At 42.0% G+C, this 22,695-nt stretch overlaps 1 long non-coding RNA gene across 4 annotated transcripts in view; it reads right to left on the bottom strand.

Annotated features, from left to right (window-relative positions):
• LOC121064184 overlaps positions 1-15,419 on the bottom strand; it is a 34,405-nt gene extending 18,986 nt beyond the window's left edge. For 3 of the 4 annotated variants that reach the window (XR_005816394.1, XR_005816393.1, XR_005816391.1), the window contains exons 1-2: positions 15,171-15,419; positions 10,471-10,638 (exon numbers count right to left, since the gene is read on the bottom strand). This is a non-coding gene — a long non-coding RNA (uncharacterized LOC121064184). Of the gene's footprint in view, positions 1-5,927; positions 6,568-10,470; positions 10,639-15,170 lie in introns of those variants that run through there. The other variant, XR_005816392.1, reaches the window with a different exon arrangement.
• Positions 15,420-22,695: the final 7,276 nt, after the last annotated feature.

Consider the following 22,695-nt stretch of genomic DNA (forward strand, 5'->3'; position numbering starts at 1 on the left):
TTGTTATTGCCTGCTAGGCTGGAAGTGTGGCCAAGCTGGTGTACGGTTCCTTTGTATTATGCTGGGTTCATAGATTTCACAAGTATAATCCTTCTGCCAGGCACTGGCTGGAAGAAAAAAAGGCCACATGCAATTTCTTATGGTCTTCATTAAAAACGCAAATATCATCAGACTCAGATCCAGCCAGAAGAAGAAAACAACCCTGGACACAAAACACGACCAACCAATCAAAACAAAACAAAACAACAAAAAAAGAAACACACACACACAAAAAAAAAATAATAGGGGAAAAATACACAAACCTGCCCAATATTTGCTTACCTTACATTTCTTCATCACAAACTAGCCTTGAGTTCTATTGGCTCATTTATGTGCCTTGTGACAGTCTTACAAATTCCTGTTTTTCTCAACTCTGTAACATAATGCCTGGCTTTAGCAGCAATGTCCCTATTTCAAAATGCAGATGCAAATAAACCTATTTGGACCTGATCATTTCTCAGCTCTAGTCAACTATTGCACTTCTAAAACAGAGACCAGGCATTTTTGCCCTTCCTGGAGCCTCCTGGAAAAGTCTGCTTTTCTCCCTGAAGCATTAGGGAGCATTTATTCTTGTTATTATGTGAGAAAATAGGAACAGCTAGCCTGAAACCAGTACATCTGTAAGACTGAAACAAACACACATTAGAAGCATGTAGTGCAACTGTAATTTGGGCTGAACTGGCTCCTGGCTGACTCCATGCAACGAGAGCACAGCTGCTCCTAAACTGCAAGCATGTGGCAGAGGGATGGTGGGACAACACTGAAAAAGGACCATCGTAATGAAAGTTGCATTGCATTTGGCTCTATACAGAAATGCTGCCTAGCCTGAGCCAGGGTAGCAGTCTTATTTTGGTAAATTTGTTGAACAGTGCTTAAACTATCTTTCTGTCATCTTTTCAGACCAAACATGATCATATTTGAAGGAAAAATGTGGTTTGTTTTTCCAGTGAAAGCTGAAAGCACTGAAAGACAATTGAAATTGAGGTAATTTTCCCCACGGGAAACATAGAATTAAACTAAAAGTTTAACATCTGAGTTACAGAGCACCCCTTAATGGCAGAAGGGGTAATAGTTGATAAAGATGACCAGGTAAGGAAGCTTGATAGAAGTAGGGAAAACTGGAATAAGACTCCACTGTGACCACGTCCTTCATAATATTGGCAATGTCATCCTCTTAGTTGAGTATCATTTTAGAAAAGGTGACTATTGTTCACTACAACTCAGTGAATGGCGACATTGATGAGCCATTCATACCGTACATTGGTGCAGGACATTGTGTTAAAAGTATTTGGGGCTGGGCAACAGAGAAGAAGGCTTCCAATTTATGGTGGCTTTGCTATGGCTCTGTAGCAAGGTGGAGCCCCTGTATGAACAGGGGAGCTTGTTCCTCACCGAAAAGCAGCTCCATGTGGATCTCAGTCTGGAGATGCTTCACAGATGCAGAATTGGGCAGGGCAGGCTCAGTGCAGAGCAGGAAGACAAGAAACAGGTGGAGTTTAGGAGATTAAGCCGAAGCAGAGGTCTTCAAAAAGAAGTTCTTTTGGCTTGTTGGGGTCCTGTCATTACAAGTCTAGGAAACTGCAGATACATCTCAGTCTTCTGATTAATGCTTCTCAGTGTTAGAAAGGACGTGCCATACATGTGGTTTTTATTTTTTATTTATTTTTTGGTCTTCCTCAGCCCAGCGACAGAAGGCATCTTATTTTATGGCCTGATAACATCATACAAGAACGTGCATTGGTGGTGCAGATCTAATTGTGTAAAACATAAACGGTCTCAAAGGCAGAGCAACAGAAGCCACATGGGTACACTTATTCCTCCATGCCTCTAATCTTCCACTCCGTGCCTTCTGACAGGGCCGAAATTAACATCAGTACACTTCATCCTTTAACTTCAAGTGCTTCTGCTGCAGTAACAGAGCAGGAAGCAAATGCATAATCTTTCTGTTGCAGCAGGACTGACATTCAGTTGCTTTCAGAGGGCAAATTGTAGCACAAATCTTCAAGTTGCATCAGGAGTTTCCATTATGTTCTCAAATCTGTGCAGTCTTCTTGGCTGGAGGTGTATGTCCTGGCTTCATCAGATGGCCTGTGTGGTACACATTTTTTCTTTCCTAGAAGATCTCAGCTTGGGAGTTTGGGGCTTATATGACAGTTTTGATACATGTGACATCTCTGAATCAGTGGTTAAAACCCATAATCTTAGGCTAACTGCATGGAAACGAATGTGCCTGGCTGCTCTGAATGTCAAAAAAGTTCCTTATAACAGATGACATGTCATTAGGTGAGAGCAACAAAATGGAAACCTTGGTGTACAGGAAACAAGTTAGGCACCTGCTTTGAGAATATTTCCCATAAAACATTTGATTTCTTTCCTATTTCCTTATCTGCCAGGTACCTGAGCTGTAGAAGTCTGTCAATAGTTTGATGATGCCTGCATAAAAACCTTTGGTAGACTTTAGATGCAACAGATGGCGTGTCTCAGTTTATCAGTGAGCTATCTTTTTTTTTTTTAATATTTTTTTTTATTCTTTTCTCCGTAACTTGTCCTTGTGAGACTGAATTCTCTGCCCTGCTGGCACTCAAGGCCAAGTACCATCAGCTGCTGAAAACGTCCTGCAACCAAAGGCTTCCCTCACCCTTGCTGAGATATGAGATAAAACAACAGGTACATCTATCACACTGAAAGATAAAGATTTCTTTTATCATCATTTTCACAAAACGCCAATGAGAATTTAAGCCTAGTAATTAGAGCAGACCAACAGATCACTGCTGGAGACATTTTCAATGCCAACGATACTTCAAAGGTACTTCTGTTTCTGGCCAATCCAGTTCTTTGCATACTAAAGTGACCCAAAATGGTCAATTTTCAGGCTTTGACGGTAAGAGATTCATGCAGCACTCATCATTAATAAGGGTAGTAATACAAGATGACTAAAATAAATTGACCCAAGTTTTTGCTCAATTATACTATTTCATTGTCATTCACAAAGATTCCTGCTGCTTAACACTTTATGGAATTAAATAAACAACTCACACTGAGGAGAAAATAGGTATACTAACTGACGGACAGAATTTTTGGAAGGGTTCTGTAAGCATATTGCAGTTAGAGGAAGGAAAAACTGAACAACACAGCAGACAAGGCACTCAGTGTTAAAGCCATCCTGTGAGGTACCCTTACACTTTTTCACCTCTGTTTTCTCACTCTGTGAATGAGTTCATTTGCAGTTACCTGTCACTGTCTCACGAACATTCAGGAATACCATCAGCTTTAAAGTTCACATGCAGAAGCATGAGCAATGCAAATATGCTTGCCACCATGCTGGCCAGCAGCCCAAACCCACACAGAGATGAATATACCAAAAAAAAAAAATATTTGTTCTGTCACGATAAAATTATTTCAGAGCCCTGCATTCTATACATTTCTTGGCATATTACAGTTTATTACAAATCAGATAAGATAAAACTTTTTTTTTTTCTTTTCTGTGTTCTATGTGGAAATGAAATTATTCTCTTTGGTATTAAAGATTTTTTTCCAGCTTTACTTGATTCTGATAAATCAGATGATTTCTCCTGCAAGCACCCAGCCAATCAAAGGCATTGTCCTACAGTTTATTATTATTATTCTATTATACAGGCAGCACTTCTACCATTTCCTTCTACTGTAGTCCCTCTAAATTAGTGGTTCTTTTTTTTTTTTTTTTTTTTAAACTGCTGCATGCTTTTAGGCACTTTCCTAGTTAGAAGATTCTCCTGTATCACAAGGACATTAGACATAATTTTGACCACAGTGAGAAGGATGTAATCCAGGAATAAATACAGTGAAACAGTGAAGTCACACAAAAGATCTGCCTATATGAGACCAGAAATAGACCCATAGTTGTTGCTAATTAAATTGGCTTCTATTTGCATTGTCTTGTCTTACAAGGGAGGTGCTAGACAAAATGCCCATGTGTGCCTTTATGTTTCAGAGTTGCCTTGAAGGATTTCTACCAGTTCCCGTGGAAAACGTTAGTTAACCACAATGATAAGGAAGGCAGAGGCTGCAAACAAAAGTAGGTTGGGCTGATGAAGTTTTACCACTTGCATTTGAACTCAAAAATTTCAATCCCATCAGAGATTCATATTATAAATCAATTTGGCAAACTATCAGGCTTTAAAATCAATTACAGTAAATCAGAAGCTGTGCTCACAGATAATGCATGAAGGGGCACCCTTACGCAGCAATGACCTTTTAAGCTGCCACAAGCCAGTTTCCACTACTTGGCAAAGTATCCTCCCACAATGCTAAGTGAATTATATTAAACCTATTTCAGTCTGTTATCGAGTATATAACGGGAGAGCACTGCTGAGAGCAAATCCTCTTATCCTTCTTCGGAAAGGAAAAACACAAACCACCTGACAAAGTTGTTGTTTATCCCATGTCTATACTACACATCCCCTCTTTAAGGAAGAGGTACAATAAAGAATCATGAAATTCTAGTCCAAGCTTCCCTCACAGTTTTAATGCCAATAAATTACACGTTTGCAAATAAAAACAGCAGCATACTGGGTGATCATCAGCCTGTGTAGAGGAGGGACCATTAGCAGATGTTACTTAGGATAGCAAAAACTCAAAACTGATAAAAATTATAATCTGCACGACCTCGTGAAGCACCGTTAGTTTCATGAGAGATTATCTGACGATTCCCTGTCATTTCCATGGTACACAGGGATTTATAGCCCAGACAGAGACTGAGCACCACCCCTACAGAGCGTGATCTTTATGCTGACGCATGTGGCACAGCAAGCACTGAGGGACGAGCGGGGGGAGCCAGGACAGCCAGAAACACAGCAGTAGGTTACATGTCATATGCTCTGCTATATGCAGATGGTTCAGCAGTTTTGCAGGGGGATGTTTTGCTGTTCTTAATAATCAAGTCATTGGTGCCAGAGCTGTGCATGTCCCTGACTTGAGCACAGGGAAAAGAGGTGAAGCACGGGGAACGGGGACTGATGGCAGAGTACCAGAGGCGGGGTGTTGAAAAGCGGGGCCCACAATAAGAGAGGACAGTTGCAGCTCAAATATGGATCACAGCAATAAATTGAACAAAAGACAGCAGTAGTGCTAACTCATCAATAACAGCAGTGACAGGAACAAAATTTCTCACTAAAAAAAATAAAAATGTATCAGCATGCAAGCAGGCATGTACTCCAGGAGCAATGCAGTGGGATGGGTTGTAGCACTGTGGAGAAGCATCACAGGCACCAGAACAAGGCCAAACCACCAGGCTGAGAAGGCCTGGGAGAATCTTGCTCACTGACAGTCTTTTCTAGATTATACAGGGTTCCCAGAGAACTCCCTGCACCAGAGAGCTGCCAGGGAAAGTGCACACACAGACAAGCGTTGAGACCCAAGGTGAGGGCAGATCTGTGTGCTGAAGGCCACAGGGAACAGCTGGCAGTTTGCCATCCTCACCTTTGCGGGAATGGCTTCTGTTGGAGGGGTCTGTGTTTTGTCACTATGCCTGCAAGCAGCCATTATCATCTGCAAGCACATGAGATTAAGCCCTTACAGCAAACACACCTCTATAGGATGCTTCATATGTGTTTGTTTTTTTTTTTTTCCTTGGCTCAGCATAGCCTGTTGCACCAAGCACACACGGAAAGACAAATTGTCTATGCCAGAGATGGAGCAACAGAACAATGGTAAGGGAAACATGCAGAGAGCAGGAGAGACTGAAGACACGCGATCAATAAGGAGGATAAGAAAAGCAGCCAGACTTTGCAGTCCAGCCACTAAACCCTGCAGCTTCTCCTCTCAGCACCTTCAGTTTACTTTTCAGCTTTTAGACAGAAAAATGTGTTCATCTCTGTGCGGCTGGGAAACTGGTGAGCAAGAAGTATGCCTGTCTGGCTACAGAAAGGCAGATGTATTATGCACCCTGAAGACAAAGCAGCCAGATGAATTGCAGCACCTCTGTCTCAGGCCATGTAATCAGAGCAACTTGTTTGTGTGTTTGTGCAGGGGTAAGACTCAGGGAGTTTGAGGAAGCCTTTTTTACTTGATGTCAAACATCATTTTTGTTTAAACTGTAGGATAAAATCCTCACAGTGCTGCTAACTATCGCTGTGTTTTGACAATCAGAATTCTGCTGTTTCAGGAGGCACTTTGAAAAAGGAAAAACTGAGACAAGAATCAATATTCAGTGCTGTATCAGTAACCCTCCATAAATATAGCTGTATGCAATAGCTCTGGCTTACTGCAGCAAGTAAAACAGACTTCAGCTCCTCAGGTGCCTCCAAGGCCATCGTGGTGGCAGTGCCAGTCCTCACACCCAGCCTTTTGGTCCACATGGGTGACAGGAATCCTGCAAAGGTGAATTACTCAGTCTGCAGCTCGCTCATGAGCCAACAGTAGGATAGATCTGGGTCACCTCAGTAAGGGAGCTGTTGTACTTGTTCAGTCATCCCAGGCTTCCTTTGTTTTGTAGGTTCCCAGAGCAGAGCTGAGACATCATTGCCATTCCCGTACCTACCTGTCTCCCAGCTGTAAGGAGAAGAGACATTAACAGAGGAAAGCAGGCATGGGAGGACATCCCTAGGACCAACTAATTTGAGCTTCTGACAACATAAATTAACACAGTTTAAGGGAGAATGTGACCAGCCTGGATTTGTAGAGTACATCAAGCAGCAATTGTCCTATGTAGTCAAAGTCAATGGAAGTGACAGATTAATAATTATTGCTCTATTCCATGCTTCAGTCATAAAGCAACCCACTAAATCTTGCTAAATTATCTGATTATACAGAGTATCATGTCACAGTTCACCATATGCTTTCTTTTGTATTTTAATGGTGACGCTATGCCTAACAGCATTCCCGGGTCCACTGATTTCACCCTTTCCCCTTACTCAAATCTCAGTTTTCCCATCCCAATTGCTTGATGCTTCCTTCCTTTTTTATTGTCTGAAGAATAGCATTTAAGGTTCATGACTGAATAGCCCACTGAGCAGCCTCATTAGGGGTAGTACCTGGCAGAATAACTGAATATAGTACATAGTTTCACATGCTGAAACCATTTGATCAGAATTTGAACATCAGATTTTTTTCTGTAGGAAAAAGCCATTGCATCCAAAGCTATGTGTTTTGTAAGCTGTCAAACAATGACAAATATTTTGTTTAAAAATAAACAACTAGCTTTCTTCAGTCTCCCCTTTCTAAAGAAATTTTGAGCTTGGGATGAGAAGATTGGAAAAAAAACAGAAGTCAGAACAAAGTGTTTCTGATGCAAGAGAAAATGCTTTGATTGGCCTGAGTACTTAGTACTTGTACCTAATCAGTATTATTTTTCATCTTTTTTTTTTTTCAGAAGAGAAATAGATCACCTGCTCAGCTCTTCTTAAAGTGACATACTCATTACATCATAGGCACATCATCTGCAAATGTCATCTGCATTTTGGGACAATTTTTCCTATAGATAACCATTGTAGAAGATATTGACATTCTTGGGTTTTCTTCTGTCTTCATATTAATGTAACTGCAGAATCTTAGTCCCGCTCTTTTAATATCTTTATACATGGTTTGTGTGGCTTACACTCACAGAAAAAAAGTATAGATGATTAGCGAGTCGAAAACCAAAGAAAACAGAGAAGCATTTTTAGGGATCATGTTACTCATGGTGTCCAATTCCAGGAGGGTTCAGCAATATGAAGTCATATTTATTATCCCTCTAACACAAAAAGGCCACCTGTAGCTAATTAATGATAGGTTCACACACTCCATAGAATCCTGACACTGATTCCTAAGGAAACCTTTGCATTAATCAGATCAAAGTAGTTATGATGCTAAATGACTATCCAGTAACATCATGCAAGGCCTGGGAGGGTGTTATTGCAGTCAGTGCTCACAGCTGCTAACACGATGGAGGAGCCATCCCAGTGGGGCCCTGTGTAAGTGTGACTGATTTGCCAACCTCCACCTGACCTTGGCAGGGTATCACTGAGGTCACACACAGCCTGCATGAACATACTCCTGGCACGAACAGCCCTGCTGTCTATTTGGCTTCCCGAGTAAGGTTTCTCCATGCACTAAGAAAATACTTTAAACAACACTGTTAGGAGGAGGAAAGGGAGAGGGCAGGTGAGGCAGACAGTTCACCAAGTGAATGAATGAAGCTGCATCCTTCCTAGACAGGCTGCTTGCCATTATGTTGGCAAACTTGATACAAATACTCTTTACACCCTGAATAATTTAGCAGATGAATTTAACACCAGAACCTCTGGCAGCAGATCAATCTAGGATTACATCACCAGCAAAGAGAATTAAGTGTGCCTTCATTTTCTGCAAGACAAAAATGTCCATCTGTTTCTCTTTGTTATTAATTTTTGCCTGTAAGTAGAATATAGTGCTATATATTAATTAAATACATATGACTGGCTAATAAATCTATTAAAAACTACTCTCGTGATGCCTGTCTCTTCATTAAGCAGAGACTGAGAATGTATAAGAGGACATTTTACAATAAATCACAGATAGATGAGAACTAAGCCACCTAGAGCTCTCTGTAGCACTACAGAAAATGCCAGGGGCAAGAGGAATTCAACCAATACTTCAGTTTTTTCTTATTTGCCATTGTTCCTCATGCGGCCTCACAGGAGGACATCTTCCTCTTCCTTATTCTGCAAATACAAGCAGCAGCAATTTCCTCCCCCTTGCCAACAAGCACAGGGAGATAAAGCCAATCAGTGTTGCTACTAACATAGTTCTGTGAACTGGTGAGTGAAGATGCACTAAGAAAACAAGAGAGCCAACACGCCTCCTGTGTTGTGCTGCCCCTTGGGTCTGAGTGCTTTGCCCATGACCACACACCACTGAACTGGAAATTGAGGAGATAAGAACCTGAGAGGAATCAGGGACTGGACCTCTTGAGTTAGCCCCATGCTGGTGTAACCCACTGCTGCTCGACACACTGAGGACCTGACCATCATAGGGTCTGCATAGTTTGTGCTATTGTTCAGTGGGGTTAACTTGGAATAGAAGTGGAAACAATCCTAAAAAGGTCAACAGACATCTGATAAAGGAAAAAAAAAAAAAGAAAAAAAGGAAAAAAAAGGAAAGCAACAACAACAAAAGACATTACATGAGAATCCAAATAAAGTCTGATGCTTGCAAGAATTTCACGAGAACCTTTCTAACCAAATTAGGGAAAGAGTATCTTTTATGGGCACTCTTTCAAGTCTTTATTACATATCAGCATACGGTGTTACAGAAATTGGAAGACAGAGAAGCTTCTGCTGGAATTGCAGATCTCGGTGATAGCTTTTCTTTACTAATATACTAATTTCAGTAGAAAGAGTGATGAACTACCACAGACTATTCATTGTGACAATGTCTAGGAACATACCATCAAAGAACAGGCAAAAAAAACAAGGTTATTAGCAAAGAAAAAAAGCATATTCTACAGCATATGTGGAAATGGAAAACACAGTAACACATTGCAAGTGATAAGAGTACATACATTTTCAGTGGAACTGCTTTAAACATTACAAATAAGTAATTTCTTAGTGAAAAGATGAAAAAAAAAGACTTCATTTCAAACTGAAATGAATCCTGCACAGAATATTCAACTTTCACTTGAGGGAAATTAAAAAAAAAAAAAAAGCACTTATCCCCAAACTTTTCTGAACCTCATGGGAAACAAAAGTTTTTGATATTTTGGCTTTTTATCATTTTAAAAAAGACTATTGGAGATAATCCCCCACAGTACATAAGTCCTCTCAGAACTGAAGCCACCTCCCTTCCCTCCCACTTCATAGTTCTCAGCCTTTTAAGTTATAAATCGTGTTCTCAGAAGTCGTAACATGGTAGCACAGGAGTTAAGCAGATGAGTGAAAGTAATTAAGCAAATTACACATTTTCTCGAGGAAAAAAGCTTAGCCTAATGGGAGTGTTCATCAGAGAGCTAATATTTAGATAGCAAAAGTTACGACCACACAGAAGAATAACAAATGAAGAGTAAAGTAACAGCACAATAATTAGTTGTATTCTAGCAATTACTTCGGAATTCCCTAAGATGTAGCATTGATTAAAGTTATTTTTATAAGTGTATTAGTAGTAAACCTTGGAAAAAAAGTCTTGCCAGGTTTTTGTTGATGATTCAAGGGAACTAGAAAACTAGGGAAAATCACATTTCATTAGGAAATGAAACGAGAAGAAAAATATACAGAAAGGGTATGAGACAGCAAACAGCAAATGAAGGAACAGATTAATGCAGATAGAATCCTATATCATGTAGGCAATGCCAGAATATATTACATTATTTTTCCTTTCCTGAAGAATGAATTCTAGCATATATGGGAAATGCCACCCTAGAAGCCCTGAGGTCACTTATCTGTCCATTGCAGAAACAGAAGCACAAGTTTTAGCAGCATGTACTTCTATGTCCTGTCTCACCTGGGCATCCCAGTCATCACTCAGAGGGTAGGAAGAGTTCAGGCTCTTTGCCTTTTTATTGGTACTGCCCCCCAGACATGCAGACAACTGGACTTTGGACTCCCAAGAACATGTATATCTTGTCCAAGAGAAGAACAAATGGATGCCAATCCCAGATAGCCTTTGAGCCTGCAGATGACAAAGCAGGAGAAATACATTATCCATTCCACAGCAGGCAAAGACCTGTGCACTTAATATTTCTCACCTGAAAACTTTCAATTCAATGCCTGCTATTGATCCCACACTAATTTTGCTGAAGCTCATAAAATTACACCAGGGATCCATTTGTTTTTTCAGATGGCTTATTTCCATGGTGAACATGCTACTGTTTTCTCTGCCCTTTGAATCTAATTACTGCAGTTCTCCCTGACTTTAAATCTCATTCTTTAGCACAAAGTGGACATTCAGACTCTGATTTGCGTTGCCTTTCCTGTCCTCCTCATTGTCACACAGGTGACAGAAAGGTGCCACAAAAAGTCACAGGTCAGCACAATGAGGAGTTTTTATCTCTTGGACACCACATTCATCAGATCCTTCTCTGCCTACACACACACCTGTGAGCAACACATGTGGGGAGCATCTCTGATGCCCACTCAGAAATCACAGAATCAGAATCATTTAGGTTTCTAAAGTCCATCAAGATTATCACACAGAATCACAGAATCATCTAGGTTGGAAGAGACCTCCAAGATCACCTAGTCCAACCTCTGACCTAACACTAACAAGTCCTCCACTAAACCATATCACTAAGCTCTACATCTAAACGTCTTTTAAAGACCTCCAGGGATGGTATCTGAACCACTTCCCTGGGCAGCCTATTCCAATGCCTAACAACCCTTTCAGTAAAGAAGTTCTTCCTAATATCCAACCTAAACCTCTCCTGGCACAACTTCAGCCCATTCCCCCTCGTCCTGTCACGAGGCACTTGGGAGAATAGACCAACCCCCACCTCGCTACAGCCTCCTTTAAGGTACCTGTAGAGTGCAATAAGGTCACCCCTGAGCCTTCTCTTTTCCAGGCTGAACAACCCCAGCTCCCTCAGCCACTCCTCGTAAGACTTGTTCTCCAGACCCCTCACCAGCTTTGTTGCCCTTCTCTGGATTCACTCGAGCACCTCGATGTCCTTCTTGTAGCGAGGGGCCCAAAACTGAACACAGTACTCAAGGTGCAGCCTCACCAGAGCCGAGTACAGGGTGACAATCACTTCCCTAATCCTGCTGGCCACACTGTTTCTTATGCAAGCCAGGATGCTGTTGGCCTTCTTGGCCACCTGAGCACACTGCTGGCTCATATTCAGCTGACTGTCAACCAGTACTCCCAGGTCCTTCTCTGCCAGGCAGCTTTCCAACCACTCATCTCCCAGCCTGTAGCTCTGCTTGGGGCTGTCGTGCCCCAGGTGCAGGACCTGGCACTTGGCCTTGTTGAACTTCATACAGTTGGCCTCAGCCCATCGCTCCAGCCTATCCAGATCGTCCTGCAGAGCCTTCCTACCCTTGAGCAGATCGACACACGCACCTAACTTGGTGTCATCTGCAAACTTACTGAGGGTGCACTCGATCCCCTCATCCAGATCATCGATAAAGATATTAAAGAGGACTGGCCCCAGTACTGAGCCCTGGGGGACTCCACTAGTGACCAGCCTCCAACTGGATTAGCTCCATTCACCACGACCCTTTGGGCCTGGCTACGCAGCCAGTATCTAACCCAACAAAGCGTATGCCAGTCCAAGCCAAGAGCAGCCAGTTTCTCGAGGAGAATGTTGTGGGAAATGGTGTCAAAAGCCTTACTGAAGTCAAGGTAGACCACATCCACAGCCTTTCCCTCATCCACCAAGTGCATCACTTTGTCATAGAAGGAGATCAGGTTCGTCAAGCAGGACCTGCCTTTCATAAACCCATGCTGACTGGGCCTGATCGCCTGCTTGCCCTGTAAGTGCCGCGTGATGACACTCAAGATAATCTGCTCCATGAGCTTCCCTGGCACTGAGGTCAAACTAACAGGCCTATAGTTTCCCGGATCAACCTTCCAGCCCTTCTTGTAGATGGGCGTCACATTTGCTAGCTGCCAGTTGACTGGGACCTCCCCTGATAGCCAGGACTGCTGATAAATGATGGAAAGCAGCTTGGACAGATCTTCCACCAGTTCCCGCAGCACCCTCAGGTGGATCCCATCCAGCCCCATCGACTTGCGTACATCTAAGTGCTGTAGCAGGTCGCCAACCATCTCCTCAGAGATTGTGAGGGCCACATCCTGCTCCCCATCCCCTTCCACCAGCTCAGGGTACTGGGTATCTAGAGAACAACTGGTCTTGCCGCTAGAGACTGAGGCAAAGAAGGCATTAAACACTTCAGCCTTTTCCTCTTCTCTCGTCACTAAGTTTCCCCCCACATCCAGTAAAGGATGGAGATTCTCCTTAGTCCTCCTTTTCGTGTTAATCATGTCTGACCATCAACCTGACCTCCCAAGTCCCTTCACTAAACCATGCCCCTTAGTCCTTCTGCTGGGGGCAGACCTGAGCTGGCAATAGCCTCTGAGGTACAAGGCCTGGTCATGAAAGGAAAAGAGAAACCAGAACAGAAAGCCAGACTGGGGCACTGAGCTTTGGGGAACTGGGAGTAGGAATGGGCAAGGTGTCTGATCCTGTCCACCTAGGGTACTACTTCTTCATCACAACTGGGGCAAAGCCAAATCTGGCCATGTTCATGCTCCTCCAACATAGGGCTCATCTATTGGACGAGCAGACATGCTGCTCTTTGCCCAGGACCCTGGTGTTCCTCCACCTTTCTAAGGCTAGGAAGAGTCCTGCAGTGACGATGGCATGGTAGTATCACCTTTTCTGCTGCACCACATTGTGTGGGGTGAGTTTGTGTTGACACATAGCTGCAAACACAGAGTAGTCACTAAGGCTGGAGGAGCTTACTGCTGCTCAGGCTCCCCCTGAACCATCACTCTGATGCTGCAAACACACCCCAAGGTGAGACAGCACAGACCATCAGGGAACTTGGCCTGAAAGACACCATCAGGAAGGGACAGCATGAACACACCCTCGTGGGATCTGAGACAGCCCTTTGCAGAGTCCTTTCACCTCCTTCCTCCTCCTCAAATCCACACGCTCACCAGCACTGAAATGGAACGACACATGCAGAATGAATGACACTGCTGAAGGCTCCTCTAATTGCACAACCCCTCCCTGCCAGCCCCCACAGGCTTCCTCTGTGGAAGAGGTCTGCAGTAAATTGTGTCACTATTTTCTGCTTCCTAGAGATTTAAGATCAGACTTTTCTCTGATTTACATACCAGTCTAAAGCCATTAACCTCCAGAAAGCAAGTCCTTCATCTGCTGGTGCAAGCAAGAGTAGAATCAGGTCATATGGACACAGACTTTTTTTTGTATCAATGTGGAATGGCAAGAATATTTTACCTAAAATTTAAGCAGCGGCTCTCTATTCCCCCTACTGCTCTTACTTAACCAAGCACTCACATCAACGTCATAGAGCCCTGCAGTATAACCTGCAGCAATATGTAAACTTTTGTTTGTCACATTTACAGTCTAAATGTCCCTGCTAGCCAGAACGTTGTTTTCCCTTGAACCACGAGTGCTCACAGTTTTCACAGGATGTTTTGTTGTTCTGCCTTCCCTCACCCCTCTCTTTTTTTTTTTTTAAGTGTCTTAGTGCCAGAACAACATTAACTGACACCCATGCACTGCAGCTTGCAGCCATGAACTGGCCCCTACCTCTCATTCTGCCTCTGCTTGCTGTCTAAATTCACTTCTTCAGATGGTAATTGTATTTTTAAAGCACAAATGTTAGCAGCCTTACTGCATGCTTCTAGACAAAGGTGGTATTAGGAATCACGCACCCTCTCCTCTTTTTTACTCCCCTCCTTCAGCATACATCAAACTGTTCTGCCCTGGTAATATTTTTTTCACCTAAATCTCTAGTCCTGCTTATTTTTAAAAGGAAAACACCTGCTTATGTATTTTTCCTAACTCTCTGTTAAAAGCCCCTGCTCTTTACTTCCCCTGGAAATGCCCACTGATGAAGAGCAGTTTGTGTGGTGCAGAGCACAACAGGCTTGGCTTACAGAGCTCCACTATATAGCAGTGTCTAGCAGTCGTGTCACTTGATCCTTTAAGAGAAAAATCTAAAACACCAGAAGATTTGCTGTTGTTCATGAAAGATTCTGAGATGTGATTCAAATCTCCACACCTCCCACACATTCAGAAAGTGAATGAATTACTTTTGCCCTGTGTGCCTCAGTTTCCCAATATCTGGGAGAGCAAAGCAGCATAGTGAATGTAGAAAATATACAGCAAAAGCTTTTCTCCCACCAGTCCTTACACCAGCCAAAGATAGTCTGGCTCCAGCATCTAGCTTTTAAAACTCCACTATAGACATTCTTATACCTAGAATTTACGCACAGTAAAGCAAAATCTCTAGCCACCTATCCTGCTTGCTAGCCTATCATATTAACCTGTTTAGATGAAACACAGCTTCTTCTAGTAGCAGCTAAATAACTGTCTTTGAGCAAGAAACCATCAGGCTACTAAAGGTGCAGAAGCCCAAGACAAATAGGCAATGCATACTTAGCTCAGCGTATACAGTAACTCCAAATTGCTGCAGCCACACAGATTAACTACAGGTATGCAGTAGACTTACCTCATACAATTTTAAGACTGCTAGCATAGGCTGGCATAGAAACACTCTGAAAACAGATAAATAAAGGCCCAGAAGAATCAACCTATTGAATTCAACTGAAAGGGTTCAATCCCATTTAACTCCCTATCATTTATTTAGCTACTTCAACAACTATACTAAGAACAAGGTTCTGAAACCAAACAGCATTATCAATACTTCCTCTAACCCACAGCAGCTAACAAAAGTACCATCTGCTGTTTTTTTCCATCCTCCCTATATCCTCTTACTTGATTTCTTCTTTTTTTTTTCTTTTTTTCTTTTTTTTCCCCTTTCTAGTCTTTAATACTCAGGTTTTTTATCCCAGCTGGTTGGAGCTAATGAGACCCACCTGACCTGGCAGCTTGTGTGAGTCAGCAAAATGACTTTCCACCTCCTGACAAGGTTCAAGAGCTACAAATCTGTTATAAGGATAGGAATACTTCACTTCCCAGGTGCTCTGGGGATTAATTAGCATTTGGAAATCATGTCTGGAGATACTCATGCGCAAAGTGCTAGTGAAGTGCCTGTTTTTATTCTTGTGACCCATAATCCTGGATTAGTTAAAGCAACTAGTCAAGCAATCAACAGAATTTGTCAATGATGAGGTAATGAGTTACAGCCAGTGACATTTCTAGGACAGAAAGAATGAATTTTCTAAACAATCAGTATGTGCTGCATAGAGTGAATAATTTGTAATGAATAATGTATGCAGTTAATTTAGCCTCTTTGCCAGCTTGCAGAAAGTCCACAAACAGAAGGAGAATTTCCTGACCTTATTTCAGGAATTTAAAAAGGAAAAATATGTTTTACTCTATGGACTCATCCTGAGCACTTCTCCATTTCTGCTTAAGATGTGCTGACACCTTGTGAGAGAGAGATAGATAAAAGGGAAGATACTTTGTCCCACCTGGAACGGAAGCTGGGAGAGGACGTGACCATAAAATTCTCCATCTCCACGGTATGTTCAGTCTTCATACCAAAAAAATTGTAAAATACTGACCTAGTGGGGTTTCTGTGTTGTATGCGTGCTTGTACCTAGATCGTTATGGGATCTTGGCTGTCAATAGCAGAACTTCTACTTCCTAAATGAAGCCATGCATAAAACAAAGTCACTTTCCAATGGATATTTCAGAAAAACATATTTAAGCATCAGCATCATTAAATATTAAACATATTTAGGCATCATTTAACATATTCTTAGTTGAACCCATGGCTGGCTGGTTATTTCCCAGTTTGGGTCTTGGACTTTAGCTGGGATTGAAATAGACACAAACAGACATATGGTATGCCAGATTCCTGTACTAACACTGGAGATTATTTTGCAGAACAGGAGACATGGTGGCTTCTTCTCTTTCTGCTAATCCTGAATGTCAAAGACCTCACCTGTTTGTGATGACCTCACCACACTATAGCAAAGGTTGTGTTTTAAATCAAGTATTTAAGAAAACCGTGCTGACTTGTAAAATTAAATAATAATAATAATAATAATAATGAAGACAGAAAGAGTAATGTGAGATCAGAGGTCCCCGTATTTTCCTTGATTTTTAAAGATTTCAAACTTTTGCTCAGCAATACTGGGTTGTGAAGACCTTACACACAAGTTTGAGGAGGGTTTCAGGTAACCTAGTGGCTAAAATGGGGGGTTAATTGGTGAAAATAAATCTTGCTTTGTCATTTGTAGGTAGAGTAGATTTGCCTTCCAACATTAAAATACACGGAATATGAATGGTAAGCAATAAAGTGGATGTTGTGTTGGTTCTTGTTGTCTGTACAGGTTGAGCTTGCGGGGCTGGTACATCTTGTTCTCAGGAGGCTGAGGACATCTGCCCCTAAGAGCTGGACTTAGATTTCCCTCTAATGCCCCTTAGAACTGTCATTTTTGGAAAATGTTTATTTAGAGGAAAACCAAAGAAGCGTGTGTAAACGCTGCAAGGCTAGATCTCTTGAATTCTTTCAAAGAAAATTTAAGGCGTTTCTTTAAGATGGGAAGAAATCAGAACAGAAGGGGAAGAAAAAAAAAAAGGTATTGAAAATGTAGACTGCAAAAGGTAATTTTGGAGGTGACCAGGAGATCAATGGAAAATGAAAGGTGTACATTTGTGAATCAAATTAATGTATGAATGTGTAAAGTGTGCCAACCTGATGTGGAAATGAATGTATATCCTTCTCTAAAACTACAACCAGTTCATCACTTCAACCTAAAGGGCTGCGTATTGAGTGCTAATTCATGAGGAGTCCACAGTTTGTGTGGGCTCTCACTGACAAGTATAAATTGTCAGCACATGAAAAAGAAACAGTTTAAGCATAATTTTAAGCACAGCCATCGTTACTCCCTCTGTACACCTGGCACAGTTACCCAAAAGGATCTCAGCCAGCTTGTCTGCACCTTAGATAGCACTGCAATAAAACTCAGTAGTTCAAAACTAATACAGAGCTGGAATGATACAGACTAAAGGAAAGTTGTGGTTTATGTGCAAAGTCATCACATTTCAGGGCAGAGGGGGAAAATAATATTAACACTCACACCTGCTGCAATTTCCTTAGTGTGTTCATCACATTGCCTTGGTAAAACACACATCTATCTCCTTTCAATAAACTCAAGTTTTCTGCCGTTATACGTTGAAGCCAGATTAGAAGCTGAGACTCTGTGGAAATGTTTTTTGAGAAACTTGCAGATAGGATTGCATCCTTCTGTATTGAGATGTCAGTGGGAATTTTCCTTTCCTTAGTAATTTCATTAGTTTCTGTTTTACTAAATGATCCCAGGTGGCAGTGTATCAGCCAAAAGGCAAAAATAGCTGTCATCAATGGCAATAGAGGGTCAGATTTTTTTTCCTTCCTGAGTGACTCTGCACTGTCATTATGCAGAATTTTCCTGGTTAAGCATGTAGAAATGCATAATTTATTTGAGTTAATTCTGGAAATTGAGGACAGAGCTATAAGCATGGGAAATGCAGGAAGCAGCTGCATTTTGAGTCTTCACTCTGTAGGTCTCTACTTGCAGTAACTATACTGGGGCAGGAATAAAACAGGGGGAGGAAAAGTTAATTTTCAAGTTATTCCCTTCATCAGCTTGCTGGGGTAAATTAGAAGAGCCTTAGGGTTGTTAAACTCACATTTCTGTAGAAAAGCCCATTGTTCACGGATGATGGTTCAAGAAAATGTATATAAAATGGCCATTATGACTTTAAGCAGCAAATTATACCTGCAGTGGACAACATTTGTCAGCATTAAAAAGCCACCAGTCTCTCAGCTTCCTTTCCTTGGAAACTGCCATGGGGATGAGAAGGAAGGGCTGGGCAGTGGGGGAGGTCAGGGAAGAACAACTGGGTGCTGCTTTTTGGCTGAAATCCTGCTGAGCATCCACCAAGGCCACAAGCAGGCTGCACATAGATGTGCTCCCAAGTTTTTGTGGCTGTTGCTCCCTTCCAGCAGGCAGGTTTATTTCCCAAGGTCACCAAGGTGTGTTGCCGAAAGAGGTTTCATCCCCATGGGGTCAAGGTGCAGTCAGACACTCTTGGGAGATTCTCAGGCACATCTTCCATCCAGAAATAACCCTGACCTCTCTCAACATCTGAACCACGTAGCATTTTGTACTCCTAGTGCAATGATGACTCTCTGAGAGAGAGTAGGTGAAAGTACAAAAAAGCACATCCTGTTCTAGTTCCTTTTCCTCATGTGCGTGGTCAGCAAGGTCTTCTGAAAAGAGGGAGGGCCAACCCTGGTGACCTGCCTTCTGGAGCGCTGCAGTCCTTGATGCACTTGTAACTGTGTTTTCAGAAAGACTTTACAAATACCTTTCTGGCTGATTGCAAGAAACTCCGTGCTATCTGTGGTGGTTTTATTCAGGTGGGCAGCTGGGTTCCACCACGGCCGCTCTTTCACTCCCCCTCCTCTAAAAAGGAAGGGAGAGAAAATACAACACAAAGAGCTCAAGGTTTGAGACAAGGATGATTTAATTAAAGGGAAAAGGTAGAGGGAAAAAAAAAAAAAAAGCCACACAGAAGCACAGAGAGAGAGGAAAAAAGTTACTCTCTACTTCCCATCAACCAGTGATGTTTGGCTGCGTCCTGGGAAGCAGGGCCTCAACACACGTAACGGTTCTTTGGGAGGACAGGACCTTCCACCAGGACAGCCCCCCTTTTTATTGCTGGGTGTGACACCACATGGTATGGAATATCCCTTTGGTCGGTTTAGGTCAGCTGCCCTGGTGATGTCCCCTCCCCACATCTTGCTCACCCCCAGCCTGCTGGCTCCTGGGGGCTTGGAGGGAGTCCTGATTTGGTGCCAGTATTGTGCAGCAATAGACACAACACTGGAGTGATACCAGCGCTGTTCTAGCTATGAGTGCAGAGCACAGCACTGTATGGGCTGCTGCAGGGAAAGTTAACTCCATCCCAGACAGATCCAGCACACTATCCTCAAATGTTAGATCTCTTCTCCACTTAGGGACTGTCATTTTACTTATGACATTTTACTTATTTACTTATACTTGCCTTCATTTTACTTATTTCTGCACTTTGATTCTTCCAGATGCACCCCAATCCGATAATTAGGAAGGTGCTTTTATTTCTTGTTAGCAGTCAGCAGCTCTCACTGTGCTGCTGTTAAATCTTCCCTTTCATTTACCTGCAAGCCAAAAAAGTTCTGTGCTTGTATCCAATACTTGTCTGCATTCCTTTTTGTAAGAAAAATACCTGTAGCCACCGGTTTTACTGAAGAATCAAAAACCCAGAAGTACATGCTGTCCAGTTGCACTGGCAATCAATTGTTCATTACCATCAGCAATCAGTTACTCATTAAAATCACTGCATGTGGCATGGTTATAAGGACATTTAATGTCCTATCTTGTCCTTGATTCTGGTACCTTCTGAGAATGGTGATCAGCTGAGGACCACAGCGCTGTCAAGACTCCTTTCTAAGAAGTCCTGGCTTCACAGGCAGCATAGAAGATGCAAGAGACCGCAGATACTCCCTTATTGCTATTTACATTATTTTTTCTTCAGAATTGACAAAGGTAGGGGCATCTTATTCTCAGCCTTCCAGTCAACTTGTCTTAAAAGAAGTTTCCACTGATTTGGGGTGGCTTTATATGTCCTGAAAAAAGAAGTTGTCTTTCTCGTGACTGCCTGGGTCATAATGAGTACTTCTTCACTGATGATGATGACATTAAGAGGACAGAAAGTTCCAGATTATTCTAATATATGCTAGATCTTCTTAGAGTGCTAGCATACGTTTTCTCCACCTTCCCATCTTCCTCCATGGTCCAGTAAGCCCTGCAATACTCAAGACTGCAGATCATTTGGCTGACATATTAACTGGCTTTACACTGAAAAAACACCATTTATCTACTGGTTTGGCTCAGATGGCCTTCGCTCTAAGCCCACAGCAATGTTGGGTTCACAGTAAAATACCTTAAAACGTCTTATGTCACTCAGCAGCCCCATTTCTTTAAGCTGTGAAGTTATACTGGGAGAGGGTAGTGCTGCATGTATCTTTGGTTCTGTAACTGGGAAGCTTTTTCTGTGTCTTTGGGAGATCTGAAGTCCCCCCAGGATCTCTGACTTGAGCTCCCCACCAAGAGGTCTCCGTTATTCCTCAGACTTTCACAGCTACATTTTACCCAGTTCTGTATTACCTTGGGAAATGGCAGGAGAGCTCTTTTATTGTGCGTGAATTAGCGGGGTGATAGTGCAGTTTTAATTAGCGGAGGGTACTTACATATACAGTCTGTATACTCTGGAGGTACAGTCTGAATCACAAAGCAGTCCGTGTAGCAGAGTTTACACTTTTCTATTGAACAGAAGTGAATCTTTTCCTCAAAAACAGGCTATTTCTCAACCAAGCACAGATATACATTGATGAGTTACAAGCTATCAGGAATTCAGAGAGGTACCTAGCCTCTCACAGTTTTTCTTTACAGAGCATTTTTAACTGCTTCTTTTCAATCAAATCTGTCAAAATGATGTTGCAGAGCCCACGGTAAAAGCAAAATGACCATGTGGGTCTTCTTTACTACAGTGTCATTGAACAGAAAGATCAATTTCTGTTTTGGCAGCCAGTTTAGCTCTCAGTGAAACCAGTGGAGAAATCTCATTGCTTTCAGCATGGATTGGATCAGGCCTAAGGTGAGCTCTCTACATCTCATTACGCAGTTCATTTAAGCAACAGGCCTGGAGTAGCTTCTTATGGCTCTTTCAGTGACTTTTAGGACACCAAAAATCAGCGTTTTGATTTTTTTGATAAATTATCTGACTATTCCCAGAATACTGATCACAAAAAGAGGACAATACAACTCTTCCAGAGCTATAGGGAGCTTAACTGCAAGGAAATATCTGTTCTCCATTGTACTCATTGCCACTGAATTTTTAGCTCACTTGGGACAGAACCATGCTTCTCTTCTTACGTCTATGATTGAAAATGTCTGTGAGCCCAGATTCTTGACCTAAATCACAATGTTAGAGATGCTCTACCTATTATGTTTCTTCACATTGTTCCATTTAATCACCATCACCTTAACCTTGAACGACTGTTAATTTACAAAGTGGGATCGCCCACTCCTTAGGTTTTGGGTACTTCATTGATGCAGCCTACAGTGTCAACATTACTACCCACAATAGTGTAAATCTACTTTGAGAAAGGCAGAAGGCATGAGACAGACAGGTGACAGCTTTTGATAAGGCTAAGATGCATGACACAATAAAAGAGTCAGGATTGTTTTCCTTAGACTGGAAACAAGGAGGATATGCAACTAGGGTATATAGAATCGTGTTGTATAGAAAAGATTAAGAAAAAAAGTACTCAATTGCTAACAAGGGACAAAACGCCAGCAAATTATTCTTTTCAAAGAAGAAAGCTTTATATAACATATCATTACCTTGTAGAAATCATTGCCACAGACATGTCAAACTTCTATGACTCAAAATTGCATTATCCAGCTACAGTAGGTAGATTTAATTGCAAACAAGAGATATAATGCATCTTCACCCCTTGTTGGTCTGAGAGTGAAAGGAAGGAGAAGATGAAGGGAAGTACACTGTCCCACAGCTTGGATGTTGGTGACAAGTTGTTATCTTCTGTCCTAAACTGAGAAGGAGGAGCTGACTATTCTCCCACTTCTACACTGAAGCTAAGACTTAATATCTTAGAATACAGAAATAAACAGTTTCAGGTAAGACTTCAAACCTCAATTTTCCAGCCTGAAGAGTCAGTTTTGACAGTGCTCGTATAGGGGCACATAAAGAGAGGCTCAGTAGGACAGACTGTCAGTACATACCATGTTTTAACAAATGCACACACAGCAAGACAAAATGCAGCTGGCAATAACTGCATGTGGAGGAAAAGCTGAATCCTTGACTGTGAAGATGAAATAACTGGATGGGAGTGTAGATTGCTGGGACCAGTGCTCACAACAAATCTTACACGAAGTCCTAGGCTGTGGTAGTCAGTGGTAATGTGTTTGTATTTACAGAATGCAGGCATAATTTTTAGAGAAGCTAAGAGCTTG

The sequence above is a fragment of the Cygnus olor genome, chromosome 1, assembly GCF_009769625.2.
Source record: "Cygnus olor isolate bCygOlo1 chromosome 1, bCygOlo1.pri.v2, whole genome shotgun sequence".
Lineage (NCBI taxonomy): Eukaryota > Metazoa > Chordata > Aves > Anseriformes > Anatidae > Cygnus > Cygnus olor.